This window comes from Lycium barbarum, chromosome 3, assembly GCF_019175385.1.
Source record: "Lycium barbarum isolate Lr01 chromosome 3, ASM1917538v2, whole genome shotgun sequence".
NCBI lineage: Eukaryota > Viridiplantae > Streptophyta > Magnoliopsida > Solanales > Solanaceae > Lycium > Lycium barbarum.
Genome location: NC_083339.1, coordinates 116,628,403 through 116,655,541, shown reverse-complemented (window position 1 = coordinate 116,655,541; position 27,139 = coordinate 116,628,403). Strand labels below are relative to the sequence as shown.

The 27,139-nt window shown below is 36.0% G+C and overlaps 1 long non-coding RNA gene across 1 annotated transcript; it reads left to right on the top strand.

Moving 5' to 3' along the window:
* The first annotated feature begins 16,545 nt into the window (after nucleotides 1-16,545).
* On the top strand, nucleotides 16,546-20,904 carry LOC132634040 (uncharacterized). The gene is made up of 3 exons (XR_009580011.1): nucleotides 16,546-16,712; nucleotides 17,240-17,309; nucleotides 17,644-20,904. It is a non-coding gene; the product is annotated as an uncharacterized LOC132634040 (long non-coding RNA).
* Nucleotides 20,905-27,139: the final 6,235 nt, after the last annotated feature.

The following is a 27,139-nucleotide window of genomic DNA, read 5'->3' as shown; positions in this document are numbered from 1 at the left end:
GCACCAAATTAAATAGAAAGGATAAAAAAATTACCTTTTACTTGTGCAGCCAAGTCGAGGTTGGACTTGGAGATTCTGCTTGCTCCCAAATCACCTCAGCCATACACAAAAGAACAATAAACTTTCAAAACTTTAGACTAAAGGGAAAAATTAAAGGTTTCTAAGCAAAATTACCAAAACCCTATGTATTTCGATTTTTTAATGTGCAAGTGATGTTTTTTTATTGTTGGCCCTCTCAAATGGTAGAAATGGGTTTATATATATATATATATATAACCCCTAATTCTCAAAGCCCTAATTTGTGACTGATGTAGGGGTATAGCAATTTTTGAAATTTCTTCTCTCCAAACCACATCCTATGGCCAGAAATCAGACATATAAGCAAATTAATGGTCAGATTTTGGCCTAAGCATAGTCAATCTATGAGGTTCTACAAGAACCAATAGGAATCGCAGGTTTAAATCACAATCAACAAAAACAATTAAGAGAAAGTAGTCTATGACCGTTGAAAAATGCAGCAAAAGCATAAAAGAGGTGCAACCTCACCTCTTTGCTGATTCAACGGTGGCATTTAGTAAGAGAGAGGGTAGAAAATTAATGGTTCTACCCAAAGCGGACGAGCAATCTCTGGAAAAAGCGTTAGAACACTGTTCTGATGCCATATTTGGCAACAAATGACATATGAGAGAGGAAGAAAGCAAAGGCGGCTATGGTTGCTTAAGGAATAAAAGGGGGAGTATTACCCCTTTAAGACTTGGTTTGGGCCGGTTCGTGGTCCTTATTGGACTAGGCCTGGCTAGTTTTAAAGAGATAGAAAAATGGCCCTTTCATATATATATGTGTATACACGTGATATACATGTATACTCATGTATATCTGTGAGAGAACCTGACACTTATTTTTATAGCTGACCACAATTAAGAAAAGATCAATTAATTTAACCCCTTAATCATGGTCAACTTAATATTAATTAACCAAATAAACAACTAATAAGCACAGTTAATTATGCAAATAGACTCAAATTGCAAACATAGCCTTAATGGACCTTAATCCATGGGATAAGTCATCTCAATTAGGACCACACCTGGCCCAATTGACCAACTAAAACCAATTTTGCAATAATGATCCTAATTGATTTAAACCAATGAATTTGGCTATTTCAATTAAGGTCAGACTATCAATTGATTATTTCAATCATAACCACCATTAGCCATGCAACAAACAATTTATGGAATTTGACCAAAATTAAACAATTAATTAATTATGATTAATTCTAATAAATTGTCGAAATGCATATGCAAAATTTTAAGAGTTGAGGGTAAATGGTTAATTCATTCAATTAATCAGATTTCTTGAATTAAACGGGGTAAAATGCTTGCTAATTGATTTCTGATAATTTTAACAATAAAATAAACAATTGTTTTAAACTATTTCCTTAATTAAATTTAGCAAATATATCATAATTTTTAAAAATTAATTTCCAAATGATTTATAACATTATAGAAATTATTTTACCAAATGAGAATGGTAAAATATTATCTGAATAATTGTTATAAAAAATCATTTTGACTTCTAAAAATACATATTTCACTTCGTTTAATATTCAAGGACTCTGGATAATTAAAATAAATTATGGGAGGTCAAAAATTTGGTGTTAACAACTGCCCCTTCGGTGTTCGGGGATGATAAGGTCATTCCTAAGCAACGAAATTTGACTAACCCTAATTTTTGGCCCCTTATTCATATCACCTCTCATTTTTATGCAATTTCAAATATGTGGCCGAACCTTGGTTTCTGGGTTTCCTACATATTTCAAGTTTCATGAGAATGCAGGCCACTTATAGTTCGACTTAATTATGACTTCTAAATGCAAATTTAAGAAAATCTCGAATTTTCTGGTTATAAAACTGGGAGGTCCGGGGTGATTGGTTGGAGTGTGACCGACTCTCTGGTATTGAGTCCGCCTACATATCCCTATTCTTGGGAATCAAGTCACTTGTAGTATGACTCGATCGGAGGAAAACGATATCCCTTATGCAGGAACGCCTTTATGAGTGTGCTGGTGTGCCTTCGACTGGTTGCGGAATAATAAAAAGCAAAGCAGATAAACAAATAAAATATTCTTGTGTGGCTGAGCATGGTAGGGAGTGATCTTTCAAATCATGACCGGATAGCTTAACTCTCATGGGCACCCTATCTCGACCGACTGCATAAGAAAAAGTTTCACATTTGCTCCGTATACATATGGATTTGATTTGATTAGTCGGCTCCGTCTGGCGGCTGTAAATTCGTTCCCATCTGCTGAGTCATGTTGGTTGGTTTTGATGACGAATACTGCGATCATCAGATCGGATTTACATCGTCTTGATTTTTTGGAGCAAATACTGCAGTCATCTGATCGGATTTACATCGCCTTTAATCTTTGGAGAGAATACTACAGCCGTTTGATCGGATTTACATCGCCTTTAATCTGTGGAGTGAATACTGCGGTCATCTGACCGGATTTATACCGCTTTGCCCTCTTAATTGTGCCCTATAACTTATATGAATGACCCTCTCGACATTTTGTACGCATATGGCCCTCTCGGCATGGTTGTCTGAATGGCCCTCTTGGCATGTTATTATGAATGACCCTCTTGGTATGTTTGTATGAATGGACCTCTTGGCATATTTGTATGAATGACCCTCTTGGCAAATAAGAAGAAGTGATGGCCCTCTCAGCAACAGAAAAATAGATATGCAATGGCCCTCATGGAAAATAAGAAGAAGTGATAGCCCTCTCGGCAACAGAAAAATAGATATGCAATGACCCTCATGGAAAATAAGAAGAAGTGATGGCCCTCTCGGCAACAGGAAAATAGATATGCAATGGCCCTCATGGGAAATAAGAAGAAGTGATAGCCCTCTCGGCAATAGAAAAATAGATATGCAGTGGCCCTCATGGTAAATAAGAAGAAGTAATGGCCTTCTCGGCAACAGAAAAATAGATATGCAATGGTCCACATGGCAAATAAGAAGAAGTGATGGCCCTCTCGGCAACAGGAAAATAGATATGCAATGGCCCTCGTGGCAAATACGAAGAGTGATACGAATGACAGATATGACCTATTTGGCTAAATCGTCATTCTTTCGTCCTTTGTCAGATACGCTGTGTTGCCCTACTACGACTCCTTTCAGTCTGATATTTTGCCATTATGGCCTTTGTTCTTTGTGGGCCCTTATGGCCAGGTGTTTGCCCTTTTATAGCGCTTGTGGCTAGATATTTGCCCTTTACGACATTCAAATCTTTTTATAGCCCTCGTGACTGGACATTTTTTCTGAAAACCGATCTCAGCAGCGATCTTGACCATCTTTGGCAAACCGTTTCCTGCATATGAAGCAAAGTTAGAAAAAAGGATTGTCCTCCACGTCCTGGGGACCAGCATAAAATGGGTTAGTTTTTTCCTCTTTAAAGTTGATTCGTGTTGCCGGCGCTGTCGTATCTTAGGCTTTCCGGACTCAAAACCCTTTCAACTCCTGTATTTGAAAGATGAATTTATTTTCATTATGCAGAAGATCGCTTTTGTAATGTTACCATAAAGATCTCTAATTTGTAGGGAAATAAATGCGTTGTTTTGAAAGCTGTAAGGTTAATTGTTATGACATGTGCTTTGAATGAGGCATATCTCTTCTTCTGTGACTGGGATTCTTCGCTTCTTCGCGCAGTTTTTTTTTTTTTTAGACTTTTTCTCAAAAATTCTGCCCCAATTTAAATCTTGATCGACAAACTCTCATACCGAATCTTCTGAGTTGCGAGAAATTTTAAGGTCCTCTCAAAATTTTTGCCCCAGTTTACAGTATTGGATAAATGAGAAATTTTGAGATCTTCTCAAAATTTCTGCCTCATTTTAAGATTCTGGGTTAGCTCACTCTTTGTAGTGGACTGATGGCACGAATTTTTGAAATCTTCTAAAAAATTCTACCCAGTTGGGCGTGTGGCAATCCTTGCATCTTTCGTGAAGTCCCATCTCTGAGGCTTCCTAGGAGTTTCTTGGCTTTTTCTTTTGGTGCGATTGAGCTCAAAGAGCGCCTACGTATCCTGTCTCAATAAAATTCAGGTCGAACGTAGTTCAAAATAAAAATAAATGAGTTTTTGGCTTTTACTAATAATGTGATCGGGTCCCAAATAGACTGCCTACGTATCCCACTGTGGGGCGGTCATTGCGTAGTTCATATTACAAAGTTGTTTTGTTTTTCCTATATATATTACAAAACGATTACAAGCAAAAGGGAATAGCTAATACAAGCAAATAACATAACGATTACAAGCAAAAGTATTATTACAGACTTAACAACTTGTCTTCATGCATAGTAGTGCTTGATTGGCTTTGGCCACTCTTGTCTGTCCATTTCTACCAGTACTACCGCTCCTCCGGAGAGTACTTTACGGACCACATAAGGGCCTTTCCAGTTGGGAGTGAATTTCCCTTTGTATTCATCTTGGTGCGGGAAAATTCTTTTGAGCACCAACTGCCTAAATTGGAAAAGTCGAGTCCTGACTTGTTTGTTAAAGGCTCTTGCCATCCTTTGTCGGTATAGTTTACGGTGGCATACGACATCCATCAATTTCTCATCAATTAAAGTCAGTTGCTCATATCGAGCTAGGACCCACTCAGTGTTGTCCAATTCTGCTTCTTGGATAATCCTTAAGGAAGGTATCTCGACCTCGGCAAGTATAACCGTTTCAGTACCATAGACCAGCAGGTATGGAGTTGCTCCAGTTGAAGTTTTGGCCATGGTACGGTATCCCAGTAAAGCATAATGCAACTGCTTGTGCCACCCCTTTTAGTTATCTGTCATTTTTCATAATATCCTCTTGATATTCTTGTTGGCTGCTTCTACAGCTCCGTTCATTTGTGGCCGGTAGGTTGTCGAGTTTCGGTGAGTGATCTTGAATTGCTCACCGATATCCTTCATCAGATGGCTATTAAGATTGGCCCCATTATTAGTTATGACGGACTCGAGCATGCCGAATCAAGATATGATATTATTTCGCACGAACTTGGCTACCACTTTCTTTATTACTGACTTGTGTGATGTTGCTTCCACCCATTTGGTTAAGTAGTTGATCGCGACTAAAATAAATCGATGCCCGTTTGTGGCTGCGGGTTCGATTGGTCCAATGACGTCCATTCCCCAGGCAACGAAAGGCCATGGTGAGCTCATAGCATTAAGCTTACTCGGAGGAACCTTGATTAGATCACCGGATTTGGCATTGATGGCACCTTTGCACATATTTGCAGCAATCCCTTTTCATGGTCTTCCAATAATATTCAGCTTGTAGGATCTTCTTTGCTAGTACAAATCAATTCATATGGGGTCCATATGTCCCAGCTTGTACTTCCTCTAGAAGTTTGGTAGCTTCGCCGACATCTACCCATCGAAGCAGACCCAAATTCGGTGTCCGTTTGTACAACACTTTTTTGTTCAGGAAGAAACCATTTTCCATTCTTCTGATGGTCTTTTTTTGTCCACTCGTAACTCCTTCGGGGTATTCCCATTTCTCCAAATATATTTTGATGTCACTGTACCACGGCTTGTCATCTAGCTCTGATTCTACGCGGTAACAATGGGCATGCTCTGAGAGAGTCCTTAGAGAAGATGAAGGTGATTTAAGCTAAGATTTTGGCAGCACAGAGTAGGAAAAATGAGTATGTGGACCGAAAGGTCCGAGATCTTGAGTTTATGGAGGGAGAGCAAGTGTTGTTGAAAATTTTACCCAGGAAGAGTGTGATGAGGTTTGGGAAGAGGGGAAAGTTCAGCACGAGATTTATTGGGCCATTTGTGATTCTCAAGCGTATGGGGGAGGTAGCTTATGAGTTGGCTTTACCCCCGAGGTTATCAGGTGTTCATTCGGTATTTCATGTTTCGATGTTGAAGAGGTATCATGGCGATGGTTCGTACATAATCCGTTGGGATTCAGTTTTAATAGATGAGAACTTGACTTATAAGGAAGAGCCTATTGCTATCTTAGATAGAGAAGTTCTCAAATTGAGGTCGAAGGAAATAACCTCCGTGAAAGTTCGGAGGAAGAATCGCCCAGTTGAGAAAGCTACTTGGAAAACAGAATTGGATATGCGTAGCAAGTATCCTCAGTTTTTTGCCGAGACAGGTACCTTTTCCTATTCCTCATCCTTTTCCGTTCGGGGACAAACGGTGTTTTAATTAGTATCTGATGTAACGACCCTCCCGGTCGTTATGGAAAATCTAGGATCACCCTACCAAATAGAACCCTTCAAAGGGTAGAACGAGCTAATAAAAACTCAAATGTAGAAGTCTAAGAACTGAAAACTTGGCTTAGTTGTGATTATTGTTTGGTTGTGCTGAGTCCATTAGGGGGTGACGTAGGAAATTAGACCTCCGTTGGGGATTCTGAGGCCACGGGTGGGTCTGTATGGTGTTTTTACATTAATGTGCAAGTTTTGTTTTGTTTTGTTTGTGAGACCTCGGATGAACTGTTGTGTGGTAGATTGAAAAACTGGGAAAATTAGCGAGCTCACTGGTTCAGTGGCACCGCTGTGGTGGGGCCGCTGTAGCGGCAGATCTTTCGCCGCCGCGGACTTATGGGAAATGGGGTATCCACTATGGCGGACACTGGACAGCTATAGCGCTTCCACTATGGCGGGTCCGTGCTCGCCATAGCGGAGGTGGACGAAAGTTGGATGTCCGCTACAGCGGGCCCTTGCAGCGAGACCGCTGCAGCGACAGAACGACAGTCGTAGTAGTCGACAAGGACAGTAAACCGTGCTTTTAAACACTTAGTCTGAATTCTTTATTCATTAAAACTCCAAAACAGTTCTCAAGGAGCACCTAGGGCGAAATTCTTAAGCTAGGGCAAGAATATTCGTGAGAGGTAAGCCTTAACCATTCCTTCGTTCATTACGCTTTCATCTCTAAGATTATCATCATTCTAATGGGTCTACAATGGTGAATTGAGACTAGTGACCCTAGAACTTAATAGACCTTTAATAGTCTGTTGGTTATGAATATTATTGTGTGATTTTCATCTAAAGGCTTGGGTTATCACTTTCTAATCAAGAATTGAACTGTAAGAGACATGAACTAAGTGAATTAAGACTTAGGGTTTCATAAATATGGTAGCTTGATCATAGAAATTGCTTGTAAGAGATAACTTGAGTGAATAACCTTATGAATTGATAATTTATGGTTGCTAAGGAAAATGTTAGGATGATTTACACCTAGTAAGCATTCACCCATTAGAAAGGGGTAAAGTGGAAGGGTGTTCATTGAATTGATATTGTTGACTAGATTGATTGTGACTTATTTAGCATCTTAATTGCTAGACTTTGAGCGTTCCGAGGCATTACGAAAGGGAAAGGCTATAGAGGAGTGAATCGCATTGTTCCAGCTCTGCAGTTGAGGTAGGTTACGGTCTACTTGAGTTAGACTTTGATTAATTGATTGTATGCGTTATGAGATTGATAGGAGAAAGCATGTCTAGTCTTCGGGCATAATGTGTGGTTGGAATTCCTATATGCTATTGATTGAGTGTTAATGTGGTCTTAATGCCATTATTCGATGTGTTGTGATCTATATTTTGCTGACAATTGTGGTGAGAAGTTAATATGATCTTCTTGATGAAAATGAGATACTACTTGATAATCGATCATTGGAAGTGATATGATAAGTGGCTGAGTAAGTGAGAATGTTGTTGGGAGGTTTATTCCATTGCTTGTTCCCGTTGACTTGATTGTTAATATTATTGGTTGACTTGATTGTTAATATCATTGGTTGACTTGATTGATAATATCATACCTGATTTGTTAATATCACGAATTTACCTGGTGTTGGCTATCTGATTATGTGTTGTTGACTGGTTTGTCTAATCTTAGTCGGCCTATGATATCTACCGGTACAAAGTGTTTGTACTGATACTACCTTGCTGTATTCTTTTGAGTGCAGATTGTGATCCACAGACTGCTACTCAACCTCACATTTAGTTGATGCCACTTGCTGACAGATTAAGGGTTAACTTCTATCTGTGCCAGGCCGCCCGAAGATATTCCTTTATCTAATGTCTATTTCTATTCCAAACATTGATGTTTATTTATTTCAGACAGTATAAACTCCTTAGGCATGTTTTGGATTAGAGTCCTTGTATGGTGATTTTCAGATTTTGGGGTTGTAATAGTTAGGACTTCCGCATTTACATTTTTATTTTATGGCATGACTACTTTTGATTTAACCTTGTATTTAATTTATTGTGAACTAAATGAATTGGCTAAGTAAAAATGGACTTTGAATGAGTAGATGGTTAAGCATATTGGTTCGCCTACTAGGAGTTAGTGTGGGTGCCAGTCATGGCGGGTTGGGTCGTGATACAATCCCACCAAAAGACAGAGTGTAAGGTTTATCAATTCAGACAAAAATAGAGATAGCACAAGAAAGGAAGTCTTAAGCAAGTTCAGCTAACCAGATATAGCACAGGGGTAACATTTTGAGCCCTCAGTCAAATTCAACACGATAAAAGCATATGTACAGAAGAGAGATATATAGCTCATATGTGTTATTAGCTTAGATGAAATGAAAAGCCATGGTTTTCAGTTTTGGTAGAACCTTTAAGGGAAAGGATGACACAAAAAAATATCCAATAAACTAAGTGATTTCAGTGTTTTAGCATTCACTTCAGGGCAAAAATCTTACTGCCAAGACTTGATCGTAAAAAACCCCTTTCCTACTTCCAGAAACTAACCATTTCAAAATAGGCAGATTAAACCTTTAACCTTAATAGCCTGTTTAGACATCAACTAATTTCTTTTATATCCTCCCCCCTTTGGTTTATTGATAAGAATTACAAGGCTAGGGACGTGTACATAGTGAATATATGCCCCCATAGACATGATAGGACATTCCATGGCACAAACTTGCATGTTTTGGTTATTTCAACATAGAGTTCTAATCATGAAGTGACTTTAAATCCTTTTACATCCCCATAACAGAACCTCAATAGGCAAATATACTCTTATCTTTAGATTAAGTTACACATATAAAGGTGGGATAGGTCCAGGAACAACATTTTCAAATCACCAGAAAGGTTGAGCATCTCTACTAGCTCCATTTTTTACATAAGGCATCTCTTATTCCCCATTTTTAGTTGTGACTTCAAGTAGTGACACAAACAGCTTACTAAAACAGTCCTAGACGTATTTAGACCCAAATTTCCCTTTCTTTTCTCCCCTTTTACCTCTTTTATCTTTGGAATTAGCAAATTAAGATTAATGAGGCAGTGGAAGCTATATGATAAATTCTAGCTTCAAGACTACTGAAAGAAAAAATTAATTGATCCATGTCTTGTCCAACTATAACTAAGTGAGGATATTCAAGGGCAAAGTAGTCTCCAAGCATACTTAATCTCAATACATGGATAGATCATTTAAGTTAGAACTTTATGTATTCAGATAAACAAACGTTATACACAAAACTCAAAGCATTTTTTATTCATTCTCAAAATCTACTTAGTTTCAGACAAAGACCACTACCAAGTAGTTTCAACATTTTGCCTAGTAGATTTAGGTGACTGCATTTAAAATAGGAGCAACTAATATCAACATCTTACAAACAGTCTACCTTAACCTTCAATTTCATGCTTAAGGCCATTAAGGAACCCTGGCATCACAAAGTCTCAATTTCAAACCACATGAAGTGCCAAAAAATTCCTACAGTTCATTTTAGTTGATTATTCAAAGTCATGTGGATCCATCTTAGCAATCAAAGACCAGATTTGAGTTTTAAAGCTCTTTTTTTAGTTTCAGATTGGATAACTTCTTCAGGACTTCAAATCATGGATAAATTTTCAAAGACACGAGTTTGTGAGACAAACCACACCAAATTAGATTAACTCTTTATTTCAAGATAACAAAACAATATCTGAGGTTGTTAAGCTATGTACTTAAGCTAGAGAGTGATACTATTATTTCATTTTTTCTAGTTCATAGTTAGCAGAGATTATTTACACACCTAAGTGGTAAACATAATCATCCCACCCTTTCCAACTTTAAACTTATGTCAAAACCTCTTATTGTTCCAAGTTACTTCACTTAAGGTAATTAATCATCAAGAGTTAGTCAAACTAGTCACAACAAATTCCTATTTAGACTATATTATTGAGATTCAGACTCAAACAAATGTACAAGCACATCAATGATCTAAATAGCCAAACAGTTACCAAAACACTATCAGGAGCCACTGAGACTAAACAGATTATTCAAGAATAAAGTTTAATGAGTCAACACTCAACATCACAACCAACAATTCTACACCTAAATTAACAGACACTATATCAAACTAAAGCAGATCATGAATAAGCTAAAAAAAAACACTAAAATGATAAGTAATTACCTTTTGCTGTGCACCCGAGACAAGAATGAATTTGAAGCTTTTTGTGCTTCCAATCTCGAACTCAACCACCAAAAAATAAGAACAAGAGATTAAACTTTTGAAACTAGAGACTCAACTTTTAAAAGTTAAATCGATTTTTTTTTAAAACTGAAACCCTAATTTTTGAGTTTTAATGCTTAAGATATGGGTCTCTATCCCCTTTTTCTTAAATGTGAGAATTCGGGCTCTATTTATAAAGCCAAAAAGACCGAACCCTAGTCTTTAGATTCGATGAGGGACAAGTCCCATTTTCTGGAATTGTTGTTCGAACAATAAATAAACGACTGAGATCAACATAATACAACGATGAACGACTCGATTTGAACCAATCTCCCTCGATCCAAATCAATTAGGACTCAACCAATGGGAGTCGTGTATTCAAAACCACAAAACAACAATGGAAATTAATGATTCTCAGCATTTGACTGTAGAATTGACGAAAATAGAGGAAAGAGAAGAAAACAATATTTTTTTTGGGCGTTGTTAGTTGAAAATGGGGTGTTGCAATAAATGTATTGCTTCATTTGGCCATGGCAAAGGCTGAAAGGACTGAGGATAGGGTTCGTTTGGCCTATTATATGAGGCTTAAATAGCCACCTTGCTTGGGCCGGATCAAGGTCATTTGGGCCTAGGCTCGGCCAGTTTTTTTTTTTTTTTTTTTTAAAAGGAGGCCCGTTTAGATGTATATACACATAATGTATAAATATATACGTATATTAGTGTATATATGTGTATAAAGGGAAAAATGGGCAAATTAATAAAATGGGAAAAACTAAAAGGGTTGATTATTAACCACAATATTTCAAGTATAACCAAATTAAGACATAATTAACCGATTAATAAATTTAAAATACGGCTAATTGTATAAGAACACTTAAATTGCTTAATTCATTTTCTCATTTAATTTGGACAAATGTTTATAATAAAATGTAGCAATTAATTTTAAATAATTTACAGTATATATTTGCAATTATTTTGCTAAATAAAATAGCAAGATTATATTGGAATAATTTATATAAAAATCATTTGAATTTATAATTGCATATTCCACTCTGTTTGAGATTCAAGTACTTTAAATAATTAAAATAAATTATTGGAGGTCAAAAATTAGGTGTCAACAAGGAGAATCCTCATCAGGCTTTGGGTAAGAGCCATCAATAATCCCTATCTTGTTTCTGGCCGACAAGGACACTATCATGTTTGTCTTCCATCCCCCAAAACCAGTTCCGGATAAAGGTACATATACAAGAGATATACCAGGCACATCAGATGATGATAAATACAGGGGATTGGAGTAATCTAAGGTGGATGTGGTCGAAGTTCCAGCTATACTAGGGTTAGCAGGTGTACCATCAGTCGAAGAACAATTGTTCACCATAATGTTCTAATCAATTGAAAATAATAGGTGTCAACAGCGAAAAACTTCCACAAAACAACTAGGCAAGTGATAAAATCTCAGTATGAACTCAGAATCACAAATTTAAGTAGTAATCGCATATAAACAGCAACAAATCTACAATTGGCAACCAACAATGAAAGACTACGAATATTTGAGCAAAGAACAGATTTACCCATTGCTTATTGACCACAAAATTGACAAAATCGAACTAGAACTCAAAAAATCACCAGCAATCGACGTTCTCAACACAATCAAAGACGAAACCACAAACCTACCGTGAAAATTTCACCACAGAACATAAAAACTTCATTGAAGAATCACAGTTTGAAGAAAAATCACAAAACAACTCGAAATGTGAAAACTCTAACGAAATCGAACAGGGGTAAGATCGCTAGGTAGAGAATTACATGGAGAATTAGAATCTCCGCTCTGATACCATGTTAAAATGATGAATTTGGATCAATATTGAGTAAAATCTAACTAGGGTTTGATGTGAGACCAAGGAACGAAGAGCGAGAAATATTTCATTTCCTCATAAACTAAAAATGAGAATCTGTGCTATCTAGAAGGATCTCATATCGGTATATACAGCGGGTCGGACTCGGAAATAATAAGAAAGAATGGGGCTTATACCTATACTTGGGCTCAGTCATCAGCCCTTTTACATTGCACATGATTAAAATAAATATGCACGGATCATATACAAAATATATAAAGACTTCATGTGGGATCCACTATATCTGATTGTGTACTTTTGCTACCACGTGTATCATGGAAGTTTGATAAGGTCAATGGATCTCAAGTACTTTATCTGCATAAAGAAATTCAGACCTGCATGCAAGGAACTATGTTAGTTTCAGATTATTTCTCAAAATTAAGTGACTTCTAGAATTAATTTGATGCATTCATGCCTTGTCCTGGTTGTCCATGTCCTGAATCAAAGAAATTCATTGAGCATTTTGAGTACCAGATACAGTTTCTTATGGGACTTAATGAGTCATATATACAAGCTACAGGCCAACTTGCCATGAGGTCCCCGACTCCTAATTTAAACAAAGCATATTCACTAATAGTTGATTAGGAAAGTCAAAGGAATCTAGCTAGTGCTGCTCATGTAAGTTTCAGATCTGGTAATATTGAAAGAATAACATTTTTCAGTCACAAAGGGAGTGGGATTGGAGGTGGTCATGTATGGGGTACTGGTACAGAAGGAGGTGGTAGTGCACCAGGCAATGATCACAATGGAAATCATTTGAACAAGTCACAAAACAATTCATGATATGTGAAGTGTATGGTTATAAAGGGCACACTAAAGAGCAGTGCTTCAAAATAGTTGGATATCCACCAGGTTGGAAAATAATGAGGAAGAATGGACCACATGCAAATCAAGTTGCACTCAGTCAACCTATAGCACACATGGCTGCAAGTCCAGCACAGGCTCCACCTGCTGCATTCTTCACTCAGGACCAATACAAGCAGATTTTGCAGATGATGTTAAAGGGAAGTGATAGTGCATCACCAAAAACATCTGCAGGAGGAGGTATTATTTTAACTACTTTGGTGTCAAAATATGTGAATAAAGAGTGAATAGTTGATGCTAGAGCCTCTAATCATATGACATCAAAAGTTGAAATGCTAGATAAATGCAAACATATTCCAAAGACTAATAGGAATAAAGTTCACCTGCCTAATAGTAGTGTGGTACTAGTGTCTCATGTTGGAGAATCAAAGATATTTAAAGATCATCTCATCACCAATGTTCTGTTTATTCTAGAGTTCAAATGCAGTCCTCTATCTGTATCTCAACTCACAATAGAACTAAAGTGTTCAGCATCTTTCTTTCCCGATTTTTGCATTTTTCAGGATCTTTATACTAGATAGGTCAAGGGGATTGGTAAAGAAGAATGTGGACTTTACATACTAAGGGAAGGAGATCTCATCAGTCTCAAGTTCAACCAACAAGGGAAGTTGCTAATACTGCTAGTGTATCTGAGTCTAGTTCTTTATGGTATAAGAGATTAGGACATGCTCATGTTGATATAATAAAGAAGCATGAGTTTCTTAGAAGTTCACTTTCTGCAGATCACTCTCATTGTACTATTTGTCCTATAGCAAAACAGCCAGAGTTGTCATTTCCTATGAGTACTCATGTTTCACATTTTGTGTTTGAACTGGTGCAATGTGACATTTGGGGACCTTATAGAGCTTCTGCTCATAATAATATAAGGTACTTTTTAACCATTGTGGATGATTTATCTAGATATACTTGGATTTTCTTGATAATCTCCAAGTCTGATACTATTGTGGTTTTGAGACAGTTTTTGACTCAATTTAAAAATGTGTTTTCTACTTTTGTGAAAACTCTTAGAACTGATAATGGGGGAGAATATTTTAGTTCTGAGTGTCAAACGATGCTCAATGAACATGGGATAATCCATCAATCTTCATGTGTGTACACACCTCAGCAGAATGGCATTGCTGAGAGGAAACACAGAACAATTCTTAACATGGCTAGAGCTCTTAGGTTTTAGACTTCTGTTCCTTTGAAGTTTTGGGGTGAGTGTGTCTTAAGTGTTGTCTATATTATCAATAGACTTCCCTCCGAACTACTTAAATTTAAATCCCCTTTTGAGCTATTGTATTCACATCCTCCATCACAAAGTCGCCTCTTTGGATGTCTATGTTATGCTTCATATCCCAAAATCCAAACACAATTTGCCGATGGAAAAGGGATATACTAATTTGGAATAAAAGTGATTGTCATTGATACGATTTCCATCTTGATATGCTTAATGTTAGGAATACTCCAATTTGTTAGCATGCATGTTTGTACTGTTTCCCTTTTTCAAACTGGAGTAAAATGCTTTACTTAATCTAAGGATCTATTGGCTAGGGCGAATCGATCTCTATGAGGTAGGGATAAGGTTTGCGTACACTATATTTTCCCTAGACTTACTTGCGGAATTACACTAGATATGTTATTGTTGTTGTTGTTTGCAGCGTTAGGCATACTGTATTATTTTCTTGGACTTGGTGTAATTTCAAAAATTGGGTAAAACCATAAAAGTGTTCTTGTAATATGGTAGTATAATTATGAAACGTTTTGATCTTTTACCGCTTATATTAAACCTTACCGTAGCAGCAGTCTTGCGACAAAAAAAAATTCACTACATAATTTGTGTACCTTAGGAATGTTATAAATTGATGTATATTATAAAACATGAAATAAGGAAGATAATATTTACTTTCTTAGTAAATCATAAGTTATAGATGAAATTTACTATATGATGCCAATTTATTTGGACTTTAATTCCCTCTTCTTCTTTGTTTTTTTTTCAAAATACACCATAATAAAATAAAAATATCATTGAGATAACATTTGTGTAGAATTCTCATAATATAAAGGTATAAATCTTTAGTTTTAAGATATCCGTTGATTGAATCATGTTACAAAAGCATTTAGTGCAATTTATTCAAAAAAACAAAAAGAAAAATATGAAAATTTTAAAATATTAATGGAAATAAATGGAAGAATAGTTCTCGCTCTGTCCATTTTTGCTCGTTCTTGTTTGACTTAGCACACTCTTTAAGGAGTAATAAATAAAAGGGAAAATGTTGACACCTAATTTTTAACCTCCCGTAATTTATTTCAACACTCAGAGTCCCCGAATAATAAATAAAATGAACTGGGCATTTTGAAAACCTTAAATGATTTTTACAAATTGTCCAGGTCAATATTTCTTTCTCTTAAATTAATAAAAGGGATTTTCATGCATCATAAATTTATTTAGAAATTAATGAGTATTTCCATGATATCTTGTAAGACTTTGTTAAATTTATTTAAAAAAAAAAAAAAAAAAAAGAGGAGAAGGGTTTTCATTGAGTTAATTATTTAAAAAATTATCAAATTTTTGCAGATACCTCATTCTCTTTTAATCTTTGAAAGTTTGAGTTTTAAATAATTTAAGAAACTAACCATTTAACCCTTTAAATTTCTGATTTTTATATAATCTGCGGTATTTATCAAAAATAGGCATAATTTCCCAGAATTGTTTCAATTAGGATAATTAATTAATTAAATGATAATTACTGCAAAGTGGATCCTTTTTATATAAATATATTTCGTCTTGGCCATAATTAAATTAGCCAGCTCATAATTTAGAAAAAATTAGAGCCATTTTGCAAAATAAGTCTGTTAATGTTCTATCTCAAACAACTAGTTTAATTTAACTTCAAAATTGCTAATTTTATAGTATAATGTTTTAATTATGTTGATCAAGTAATTAAGGCCATTTTAGGCCCATAGATAATTTGACCGACTTTTCTTTAATTATTTTAATAAAACAATTACGGCCTAATTTTGCCATAATTAATACTTTTTTTTCAATTTTAAATGTTTTCTCTAATTACTTGTTTTATGTATTGGATATGCATATGTATACACCAAGTATATATATACATATACACAAGGTGTCTGTATATATATATATATATATATATGTATACACTTGGTGTATACATAAGGCCCATTTAATATTTAGCTCAGATAGGGACCGAGTCTAGCCCAAACCAAGCTAAGACCCGGCCTAAATCCCTTTCTTTTTTTTTAAAATAGAGAGAGGAGCATTTAAGGGGGGTATAAACCCCCACCCCCACCCCCCACCCCCATTTCCCCATTTTCAGAACCCCCCCCCCCCCCCTTCTCTCTCTTTCTTTTCTTTGCTAAACCCTAGCGCCACCTGCAAATGTTTTCCCTCTCTATGCCAAAAATGGCGAATTCACAGAGCAATGGCAGTCGCATGCAGCTTTACCATGTCCATTTTGGTGAAAGCATTAAATGTTGTACCCGAATTCGTGATTTTAAATCGCAAATATGGTAATAAATCGATTTTCTTTCCTATTTTTGCTTTATTACGCTGAGATTTACATATATTATTGTTGTATTGTGCTTAAATTTCATTGGTTGAGTTGGGAAAGGTCGGATCGAACCAACGAAGTTCAGATCTAACCATCCATATACATGAGAAGCCGTGTGAGGCGTGAATCTAGTCTAGAAATGCATTTTTTTTGTGATTACATTTGTCCCACATCGTTTATTTGAAAGCTTTAGGTGATTTTGGGGTTCTATAAATAGAACCCCAACCCCCTTGCAAAAATAAGTTTGGAAAAGGGTCGGAAAAAATAGAAAAAGGGAGAAAAGGGATATTTGAGAGGAAAAAAATTGGTTTTCTTCAACTTTAAAATTTTTGAAAGGTTTTCGGAAGTGAGAAAGGTTTGGAGAAACCTAAAGAGAGGCAAATTTCGAATATTAAGCCTCTTTCAGTAAAATTTTAAGGCTACACTATTTGTGAGGTCTTTCTTTGAGTCAAAAAATTTGATTTTTTCTTTCTTTTGGTTTGTGAGGCTGGACTGTGAGATTTGGAAGAAATAAAGGTTTTCAAATTCGTTTTTGATCAGGCTGCACCACAAAAAGGTAATGCTCTACCTTGCTTATTTATTTTTTGTATTAGTCTACATGTTAAGGGTCTGTTAATGATGTTTGGTTGCTGATTTGCTCATGGTTTAGTTAAGTTTATGGGCCACGTAAGCATGGGTTAAGATGTAGATATGAAGTTTGTCACTTGTTACTTTTTAAACCATGTCCGACATTAGCAAGTGGTATGCTTCTAAATAGTTTGAATGTGTATGCTTAAACAATGCAATGAATGTTTAAATATCCCCAGAGTAGACTTCATGATAATCTTGCAGTAGACTTAGTGTAATTTACGGATGTTGAAAGTCATTTTCTTGATCTTTGAATGTTTCAGTCTGACGAGAACATGATCACACAAGCTATAATGGTTTGATGAAATTTTTCAGCTAATGCAGATCCTGATAAATGTAATAGAACATTCATAGTGCTATGGTGAGTACTTTGGGAGATTCTGAAGTGATTTTCTCTCTTTTTCTGAACAAGAATGTGACCCTTTTTCTTTCTGAGTTTGTTTTTCTGAGATCTTGTATGCTTTTTTGATTGTCAACTAATGGATGTGAATTTTTGATTGGTATAGAGTTTAGGAAATATCATGACTAGGTTAAAACAAGCTTAGAAGAATTAAACTTGTTTATAAGAAATCTATGGCAATTGGCTAAAGTATTTGAAGTTGTGTTTGCCTATATTTGTGTGGGTCTGAGATCTCTCCAGGTCTGTTTGAAAGCATTTAAGATGGTCAAAGGACTCTGAATAATGGTATATTGTGCAATAAAAAGTATCTTGAAAGGAAATGACATCTTGGAGTAGAACAGGGCAGTCCAAAATGAAGTTAAAACTTAGGACCACTAATAAGATAATGAGGTGTCAAGGGCCCATTAGGAGTTGATAAGAGTCTATAGAATCTGATCAGATTGCTTTGAAGCAAAAGAGGGAATATCATATGTCATTAACTGAACTAAGTGTCATGTTTGGTTTCACTTGAGTAGGATTTGGGTCCTTCGTTCATATTACCTTACTTTCCTCTCTGTTTCATGTCTAATTTTATCAAAGGGAGTTTAAGATAGATTTAAGAGGTAATTTAAAGTCTTGATGTATATTTAACTGTCTAAAAAAAATGATTGAATAGTTGGAATTGGATTTGTCCTCAACTTGGAGTTTGATATTCAACCTGATTTGCCTAGAACTCTTAAGTAGCTTAATTGTCCCACTTTTTTAAGTGTTAATGACTGAAGGTATTCAGTGAGGCTTTATGTGATATGAGTTTTAAAACTAAAGTTGACTAGAAACTGTTTGATTCATATGATTAGTTAGGACTTAGATGAGGCTCATTTTAAAGGGGTGGGCATTGGCAAACCATCTTTGTCCATGAGTTTTGGTGGTTGGCATTTGGTAGGAGAGTGAGGTAAAAGTGGTGGGGTTTGATTTGGGAGTTAGAAGGTGAGCCTAGATATGAGCTGGAGGTAATGACCAGTGGAATCTAGGATCCCTTTTTGTTGAAAGTGAGGTGCAGGAAAGGGATGGGGAGGTGATGAACTCACCCTATCCAGCCCTTCTTTCAGGACCCTAAGGCTTCCTCAACTCCTTAGACCTTGTTCTCATGACTGTGGAGGTTCAGTAAGAGTTTGTAACAGGCCAATGGTGGTTTGCCCAACCTTGGGGGAAGTCCTTGTGATTCTTTGTTGTTTTAAAACTTAGATAAAATAAAGGGACAGTCACTTGTCATATTTTGTCATGCCTTGGGAATTTTGAATTTTACATTGTCTAAAACCAAGTTTGGAACAAAGTAAGTGTCTGTCATGTCCTTATTAGGGAGGTTGAATTGCCATGAACTAAGTCCTAAAGAGGTGAATTTTCTTTTCTGATATTTGCATACATGTTACTCTCTTGTTCCTGAGATTTGCCTTGTCTGTTTGCTTGCTTGTTTTTTTTTTTCCTAAGAAATGAGCTTTGAGGTTGGTATGATTTTTAGTAGAGGACTGTAGTCATGTGAAGACACTTGACTGAATCTACACTTGAAAATGAAAATTTGACTGATCTAAATTAGTAAAGACTTTTCACTTCTTGAATTAACTAGTGTCACTTAGACTTTGCTTAAAACTGCAGTATAACCTAGACTAAATAAGAACTGTGATCCGCCTAGCAATAACTAATCCTGTATCATTATTATTTCAAAGTCCTATTAAACACTGAATTGGGAGAAAGAAATGACTAATGTTATTGTGCTTATGCTAAAATGAATAGTGTTCAATGGGAGTTGATCTTGATGTTGGTTGTGAAAGTGTGCTAAGTACTCCTAAGGATAGTATGGGCCACTTAGCCTAGGCTGGTCTTTTCAAGACACCTCAAGAGGGGCAGAGAAAAGCCAAGCTCAGCTTGACTCATGATATCTACCCCCAAATGAGGGGTGTCATGACCAATCTACATGCCATGGGGGACATCCTAGTCTTGAAGGGTTAAGATTTCCTTAAATCCCACCATCTAAAAAATAGGACTTAAAGGATAAAAGGAGTAGGAAACTCAACATGATCAAATGTCTAAGGTGCACCTTGGGGACTAGGAATAATGAATAAGATCATTTTAAGAAGTAGTCTTTAGTGTGTCTAAAATAAATGAACTAGTCTGAGTCTGTAGGTAGTAAGTGTCATTTGCTAGGAGTCTAAAGGGATTAGATAATGTGAAGATTGGGTCTTGAACTTCATGCTTTCTCTTTTAGATCATTTAATGCATATGCAGTTGGTTTCTGCCCCTGTCAATTTTAAATGGTAATTGGTGTGAGGCTTTGTTATAACATGATCATGCATCTGCTATATTAATTCAAAGGTTTTTCTGTGGTCTTTTATGGGAATCTATAACTGGACAGTCTCAGTTTTCATTTGGTGTTGTTATTTAGGTCCTTTGATGTTACAGTCCTATTTCTTGAGGATTAAAACTTGTGAAATTTCTTGTCACACCCTAATCTTACTAGGGTGTGATGGGCACTCGACCCTTATTTAGGGCCAAGCGAACCCGCTGACTCTTAGTACACACATAGCCGTTTTGGACTCTTAAATCAAATAGGAATGCAATACATAATAAGGCTTTCAGAAACTTTCTTCTTATCATTCTCAAATCCGATAAAATCTGTCATCACATGAAACTTATAACATGAAGCATAATAACACATCGGCTGGTAGAGCCGCTTACAATACTGACATTCTATACCCACGACTCTGTCTGCAAAGTCTCTAACTCCGAACAAGACATCATAGCATAATACTCTGACCTGGCAACACTCCAGGGGAAAATGGAGCTTTCCAACTTCGCTGGAACATCCTCTATAATGGCTTCTATTCATCTGGGTGTACCTGCGCGGCATGAAACGCAGCCCCCGAAGAAAGGGGGTCAGTACGGAATATGTACTGAGCATGTAAGGCAGGACTCACAGTAAAAGGATCATAATTGATATAAGGAGTACAGAAACATGTACAATGTCCAGAATACAAAAACTCTAGCCTTTAAAACATAAATCATGCATATCATTATCACATACCGTACCTGGCCCGTTATGTGACTCGGTGGATAAAATCATGTCATCATACTTTCATATCATCGTGCATGCATACACATATACATATATATACCGTACCCGGCCCTCTAGTGAGGGACTCGGTGAGTAGGATCTTGCATGTCAACATCATATATCATATATATATATATACCGTACCCGGCCCTCTAGTGAGGGACTCGGTGAATAAAGTCATGTCATCATATCAGCATGCTATCATATCATCATGCATATACATATATACATACCGTACCCGGCCCTCTAGTGAGGGACTCGGTGAATCAAATCATCATATGCCCTCCTGGCCGCCATAACACATCATCATCTCATCATCTCATCATATACATATACCGTACCCGGCCCTCTAATGAGGGACTCGGTGAATAATGTTGTGTCGTGCGCACGATAACATACCCGGCCAGGGACTCGGTGAATGATACATTGAGGCGTGCACGAGCAGAGTTGTGAGAAACTATATGCATATAAATCAAGACTCGATAGATAGGTGCGCAAATCGACACTTGAGGATCATAAACACGTTTCGGGTCAATCCGAGTTAGTATGAGAAAGTTATGGACGTTTTAGTACAGAACCTTCTACGAACGTTTCAGAAGCCATTTTTGGAAAATCAAAGCAACAATCATGTTAGGCACCTTCCGAATATCGTTATGGATCAAATCAAATAGAGCTTTTGGAACCATATGTACGTATCAAAATATATCAAAGACTCCATGGAATAATCAAACGTACTATCATTTGAAAGTCAAGACATTAGTCATATCAATTGTCTCTCGAATGCCATTCGGAAACATATCAAACAGAACTTCGGACATCATAGATACGCATCAAAACCATATGAAACAGCTTATGGAAGTCAAGAATATTAGCCATCCTAGTGGCTCTAAGAATAGGAATTTCTTTGAAATCATACATATACATTCTCTGTTCGTTTCACAAAGATCATGCCAAAAGAAAGAAAGGGTAAGCCTTACATACCTGTCCCACGTCCAATTAGCTACGCTTATTCGTCCAAACTTTCTAGTCTACATTCAAGAGGATTTACATAATCATTAAATTCATCATCATATACTTGTCTTAGTCCTTCAAATGAATTCATTTATAATCTGCCGAAATTTTGGCAGTATTTCCCCTGTAAATACACCATCCCCGAAAATCTAACTCGGCCAATTTATCAACAACAATCCGAGAATTCAACTCGGCCAAATTATCAACAACAATACCAACAATCATATCTCCAACTTCAACAACTATTTCAATCGCATTCTAACACTAGCAATCCTTTCTACACAATTCGACGGCATTTCATTTATATTCAATTCAATCACATATAATCAAGCCAACATCAATGCTTACACGTTCAAATACTTGCCCAAGACCTTACAAACAAAATTCAAGGACACTTCAAACAATTCACACAATATTAAAAATAACCCAACCAACATAACCAACAACAACACATTCTTTCCTTCCAAATTCATGAACTATAATAATAGTTTATGCATTAACGACTTCATTCTCATAATTGCAAGAAACTATATTAAAATCACATTAGCTTCTACCAAAATCCCACAACGATTACAACTTCATTTCAAGTCATCAAACCTTCATTTTTATTATGGAATCCACAACTATAACAATCAAAATACTAAATAAAATCAATCCATCTCATCTTACCAATACAACCTTCATTCGGCCACAACTTCCACACACATACTTTCATGAATTTCATTCATTTCTTCACTCTACAACATATACAAATCATCCATAACATATGAAAAGAAGATTAAACCTTACCTTCTTCCATCCATCTTCTTTCTCGGCTAGGGTTGGAATTTGCACAAATGAATGGTTTTATTGCTCCAACAACCACTCCATGTTAAAGAGGGCGTTCCATTTGGTAGGAATACTAGAAGAAAATAATTTTTCTTGATCAATTTCCATGGGCTCAATTTTGGGAGTCATGGCCGAATACCCTTCTCTTTCTTTCTTCTTCTTTTTCTCCAAGGTTCTAGAGTTAGAAAGATGACTAATAAGTCTTGCTTGGTCATCACCAACACACACACACACACACACACACACACACACACACACACATATATATATATATATATATATATATATATATATATATATATATATATATATATATATATATATATATATATATACATGGCCCATATAAGGGTGCGACCCACACACACACATTCCACACGGCCAAGGGGCCCTTTCATGAACCTTCAAGAATTTTTTGTGAAATTCCCATTTTGCCCCTAGCCTTCCACAATATTACCATGAACCTTCTTGTGAATTTCCCTTTTTACCCTTAGCCTTTCTCAATATTTTCACATCAATAATTTTTCATAAACAACTTGTGTATTAAACAAGATCAAAATATAGCCTTGCCCTTAACTTCTCGCAATTATCTTGAATTATCCGAACGTACAAAATACGGGCTATAACATTTCCCATCTGTTTGCACTCTTCTATTGTGCTTCTATGGTCATTGTAAACAAACTAATCTTCTATTCTTAGATCAGCTATGAATGTGTGAATTGATAAATCATTATTTTTGATGTGCTTGGAAATTAAGTTTGGGATTTTGATTAACTTTTCCTTGTGCATAGCATTTGGACATGTAAGAATAGAACTTAAACATAGACTCTGTCTAGGCTTGTAAAGAAAGGGGAGTATACACATGCTATACACTTGGTATACACATACCATGTGTATGGCAAGGATATATTATGTGTGTACCAATAAGAAAGTAGGTTGATTGTGGGCAGTACGCATAGGCTAATAGAAGAATATGACTTGTTTGGGCCATTCATTTAATCAAGAATTCTGAAAGTATTGTATACATTGAATGTATATTATTACATTACTGTACTTGTTCCAGTCTTCCACCTTGATTCTGAATTCGTTTAAAAGACACTTGTATTCAAAATATTTCTCACAAGTCGATACTTGTGCACAATTGTGAGACAATGATTATATACTATGGCCACATTGGTTTATTTGGGAGTTTGAGAAGGTTTCTGGGGATAAGTCTAGCCACTCCCTGATATCCAGCCATGTCGGGGGTTCATGAAACCCCTTGGAACTTGAGCAGTGTCGGGAAAAAGGGTGGTGACAACCTTTTCCCGTTGGTATATCATGGTTTGAAATTTCCAGTGGAGCAATGGTATATGATTAAGTCCTTGGTCGTGCACTTGTGATCATATGGGGAAATATGTGTACATATATGTATATAATATGTATGATTATGACAAAATTATGTCCATCAAACATAAATTTAATAGCTAGGGACGTGTATGTATATGGATGTATATGAATGTATAATCCTTATAGTGATTGGACCCATCCGAACCTATACTAACTCAACTCATTTTCCTTTTCCTCCTACTGCATGGCCATTTGGGCCAGAGTCCAGCCAACCTGTTGGGCCTTTTCCAACAGGAATATTCTTTCAAATCGATTAAGTCTAAAATGGAAGTTAATATTATGAAGGCCCAGCCATGGGTAAGAATGGCATGAAGGTCCAGCCATGGGTAAAAATGATTTTTTAGGGGGTTTGGTACACCCCTAACTCACTTAATTTCAGCATGTCAATCCATTCTTTTATTTGAAATGTTGTACTTGTACAAACTCACATTATTATTGGAATCTTTACTTTTGAATTAGGCATCTTGGGTGAACGGTGCATATGCCGTTTAGTTAGACCTTAGGTTCCAACGCGATTTTAAAACTCGAATTAGCGTAAACGTTTTCTCCAAAAAAATAAAAACGGCTAAAAGAAGTAAATAAAAGGATCAGTTCCCATCTTTACAAGAAATAGTGTATTGTTATTACCTTTTTACCAAATCAGGCTTCATCTTTGCTAAACTAATAAAATGCCTCTCACAGATAAGTTTTCGAAAACCCTATTTTGTTTCGGGCAAAAAAATAATTTGCGGAACTGTTTTTTTAATACGCTTTACAAAAAAATGAGTTCTATTTTGTTAAAATCAAATCAGACGAAATCAATTTTAAAACTATGTAAAAGACATGTTTTATGAAAATGGGTTCTGCTTTTCTTTTAAAACCAAAAAATCAGACGAATCATGTGTTAATAATAATAAGGCTTAGGCATATATGTGCATCTATATAATCGCTTGTACTGAAGTACGGACGCTATTTTTCTGGGAATAAGTTAAGAGTTTAAGGGCCAAGGCCCAACCCAAAGGTCATATTTCAGACCCCATTTAATCAATTTTGGACAAAGTAAAATAAATATGTTTTGGGCTTGGCCCAGGAACTGAAGAAAGACATAAGAATTTTTTGGCCGAAACTGAGCAATCTTAAATCACTTTATAAAAGGAGTGTGATTTGGGCCTAAGCCCATGACAAATGGTTTTTTTATTACAAGAAAATCAAGTTTTAAGATAAAATATCAAGATTATAAATTTGATTATAAACCCGAGCTTTATTAAACCCGTGCCAATTATTCTTCTTAAAAGTTTTAAAGATGTTCTAAAAAGCGTACTAAACGGACTAACCTGGACCATGTATGAGTCTAAGCATGAACGAGCTTCATTTACTCCAAACGTGTTGCCTTATAAAATAATATTATCCTTGTATGTAAAAGGAACTAATTTTATCCGGATATCATAAATCTGAACCTAAATACCCTATATGTAAGGGGAATATGTTCAATTCTTTTCAAAAAATGATATGCAACTTGACAGACTTTTGCGGGAAATAAACACCAAATAAACAGTTCATGCAAATACTCACATATTGGAATTCGAAGGTCAACCATATAGTACGGATCCTTAATACTAGGGTGTCTAACACCTTCCCTAGGGGATCACCAGAACCCTTACCTAGAACTTTGGATTAAGAAGGATTTTTCACGGCGTAAGAATAAATCTTTCAAAACTGGTTTTCCTAATTTCCTAAAAATTAGGTGGCGACTGTGTTAAAACAAAGTCTGAAAGAGCACCAACGAGTTCGAAGTAGCTTTTCCGAGCGCTAACCCCGCCCGCGAAAATGCGAATCGTAACAGAAAATTTCAGAGACCTCACCTCACGTTTTGTTTCGTTTCACTGACCTTGCCTCACTTTCGCAATATTACGGCTACCTCCCGTATTTTAATTTTCTTGTAACAACTATTTTATTCCATTTATTACTAATGAAAAACAATATACCTGGACTAATTTGCCCTCTCTTCAATTCAATTTCATTTATTTCAATCATTTTATGTAAATTGAGAGGAGATTAATTCACAGTTATTTTACTCTTCGTTGTTAAAGATCTCATATTTTTTTTTAATTATTTCTTTTATTTGGGAGATGTGGCTTCAATTTCTTCAAGTCCTCGAACTGTATCAGAAATCTTCAAAGATCGCAGCACTCGCCGTGCTGGGATAATTCATGCTTTAACTAATGGTGAAATCATAAATAAATGCATGCTTTTTCCAGTAAAATAAATGAAATTGGATTGAAGAGAGACAGTGGTGGACCCAGAATTTTCATTTAGGGGGATTGAAAAAAACAATATTGTCAACGGGAATCGAACCTGGGAAGCTAAAGGCAATTGTGAACACCCTGGACTGCTTGAGCTAACTTTTTGCATTTGTTCAGGTATTCAAAAGTTAATATATGTACATAAACACAGAAAATTCACCTTATATATACAATGTAATTTTTGTCGAGGGTGTTCGGCGAACACCCTCGGCACCATCTAAATCCGCCCCTGAAGAGAGGGCTGAGTAGTTGGAGCTCACGTTTTAAAGGAGATATTGATAAAATAATAATTAATAAAAAGAGCATGATCTCAGGGAGGGAAAATCAGTCCAGATATATTACTTTTTCATTAGTAATAAATAGAATAAAATAGGTGTTACAAAAAAGTTAAGATAGGGGAGGTAGCCGTAATATTACAAACGTGAGGGGAGGTCAGTGGAATGAAGCAAAACGTGAGGGGAGGTCTATGAAATTTTCCCTAAATAAATGACAATTTTAATATACAACCCCTAATATTATAACCATCCAAATAATTGAAATTAATCAAACATACTTTAAAAGCTATGCAGCCACTAAACAATTTTTTAAAGTTTCGAACCCAATAATTAATAATAAAAGTAAAACAGATATAAAATAATAAATTATCTCTTGATTTTTCAATTTGTACAAGTTGAAGTGGACATTTATTTTTAATAAACATGATAAGTAAAAATGGACGGAGAGTGTGTCAATATAGAAGTCGGATATGAACCCACGTTTCG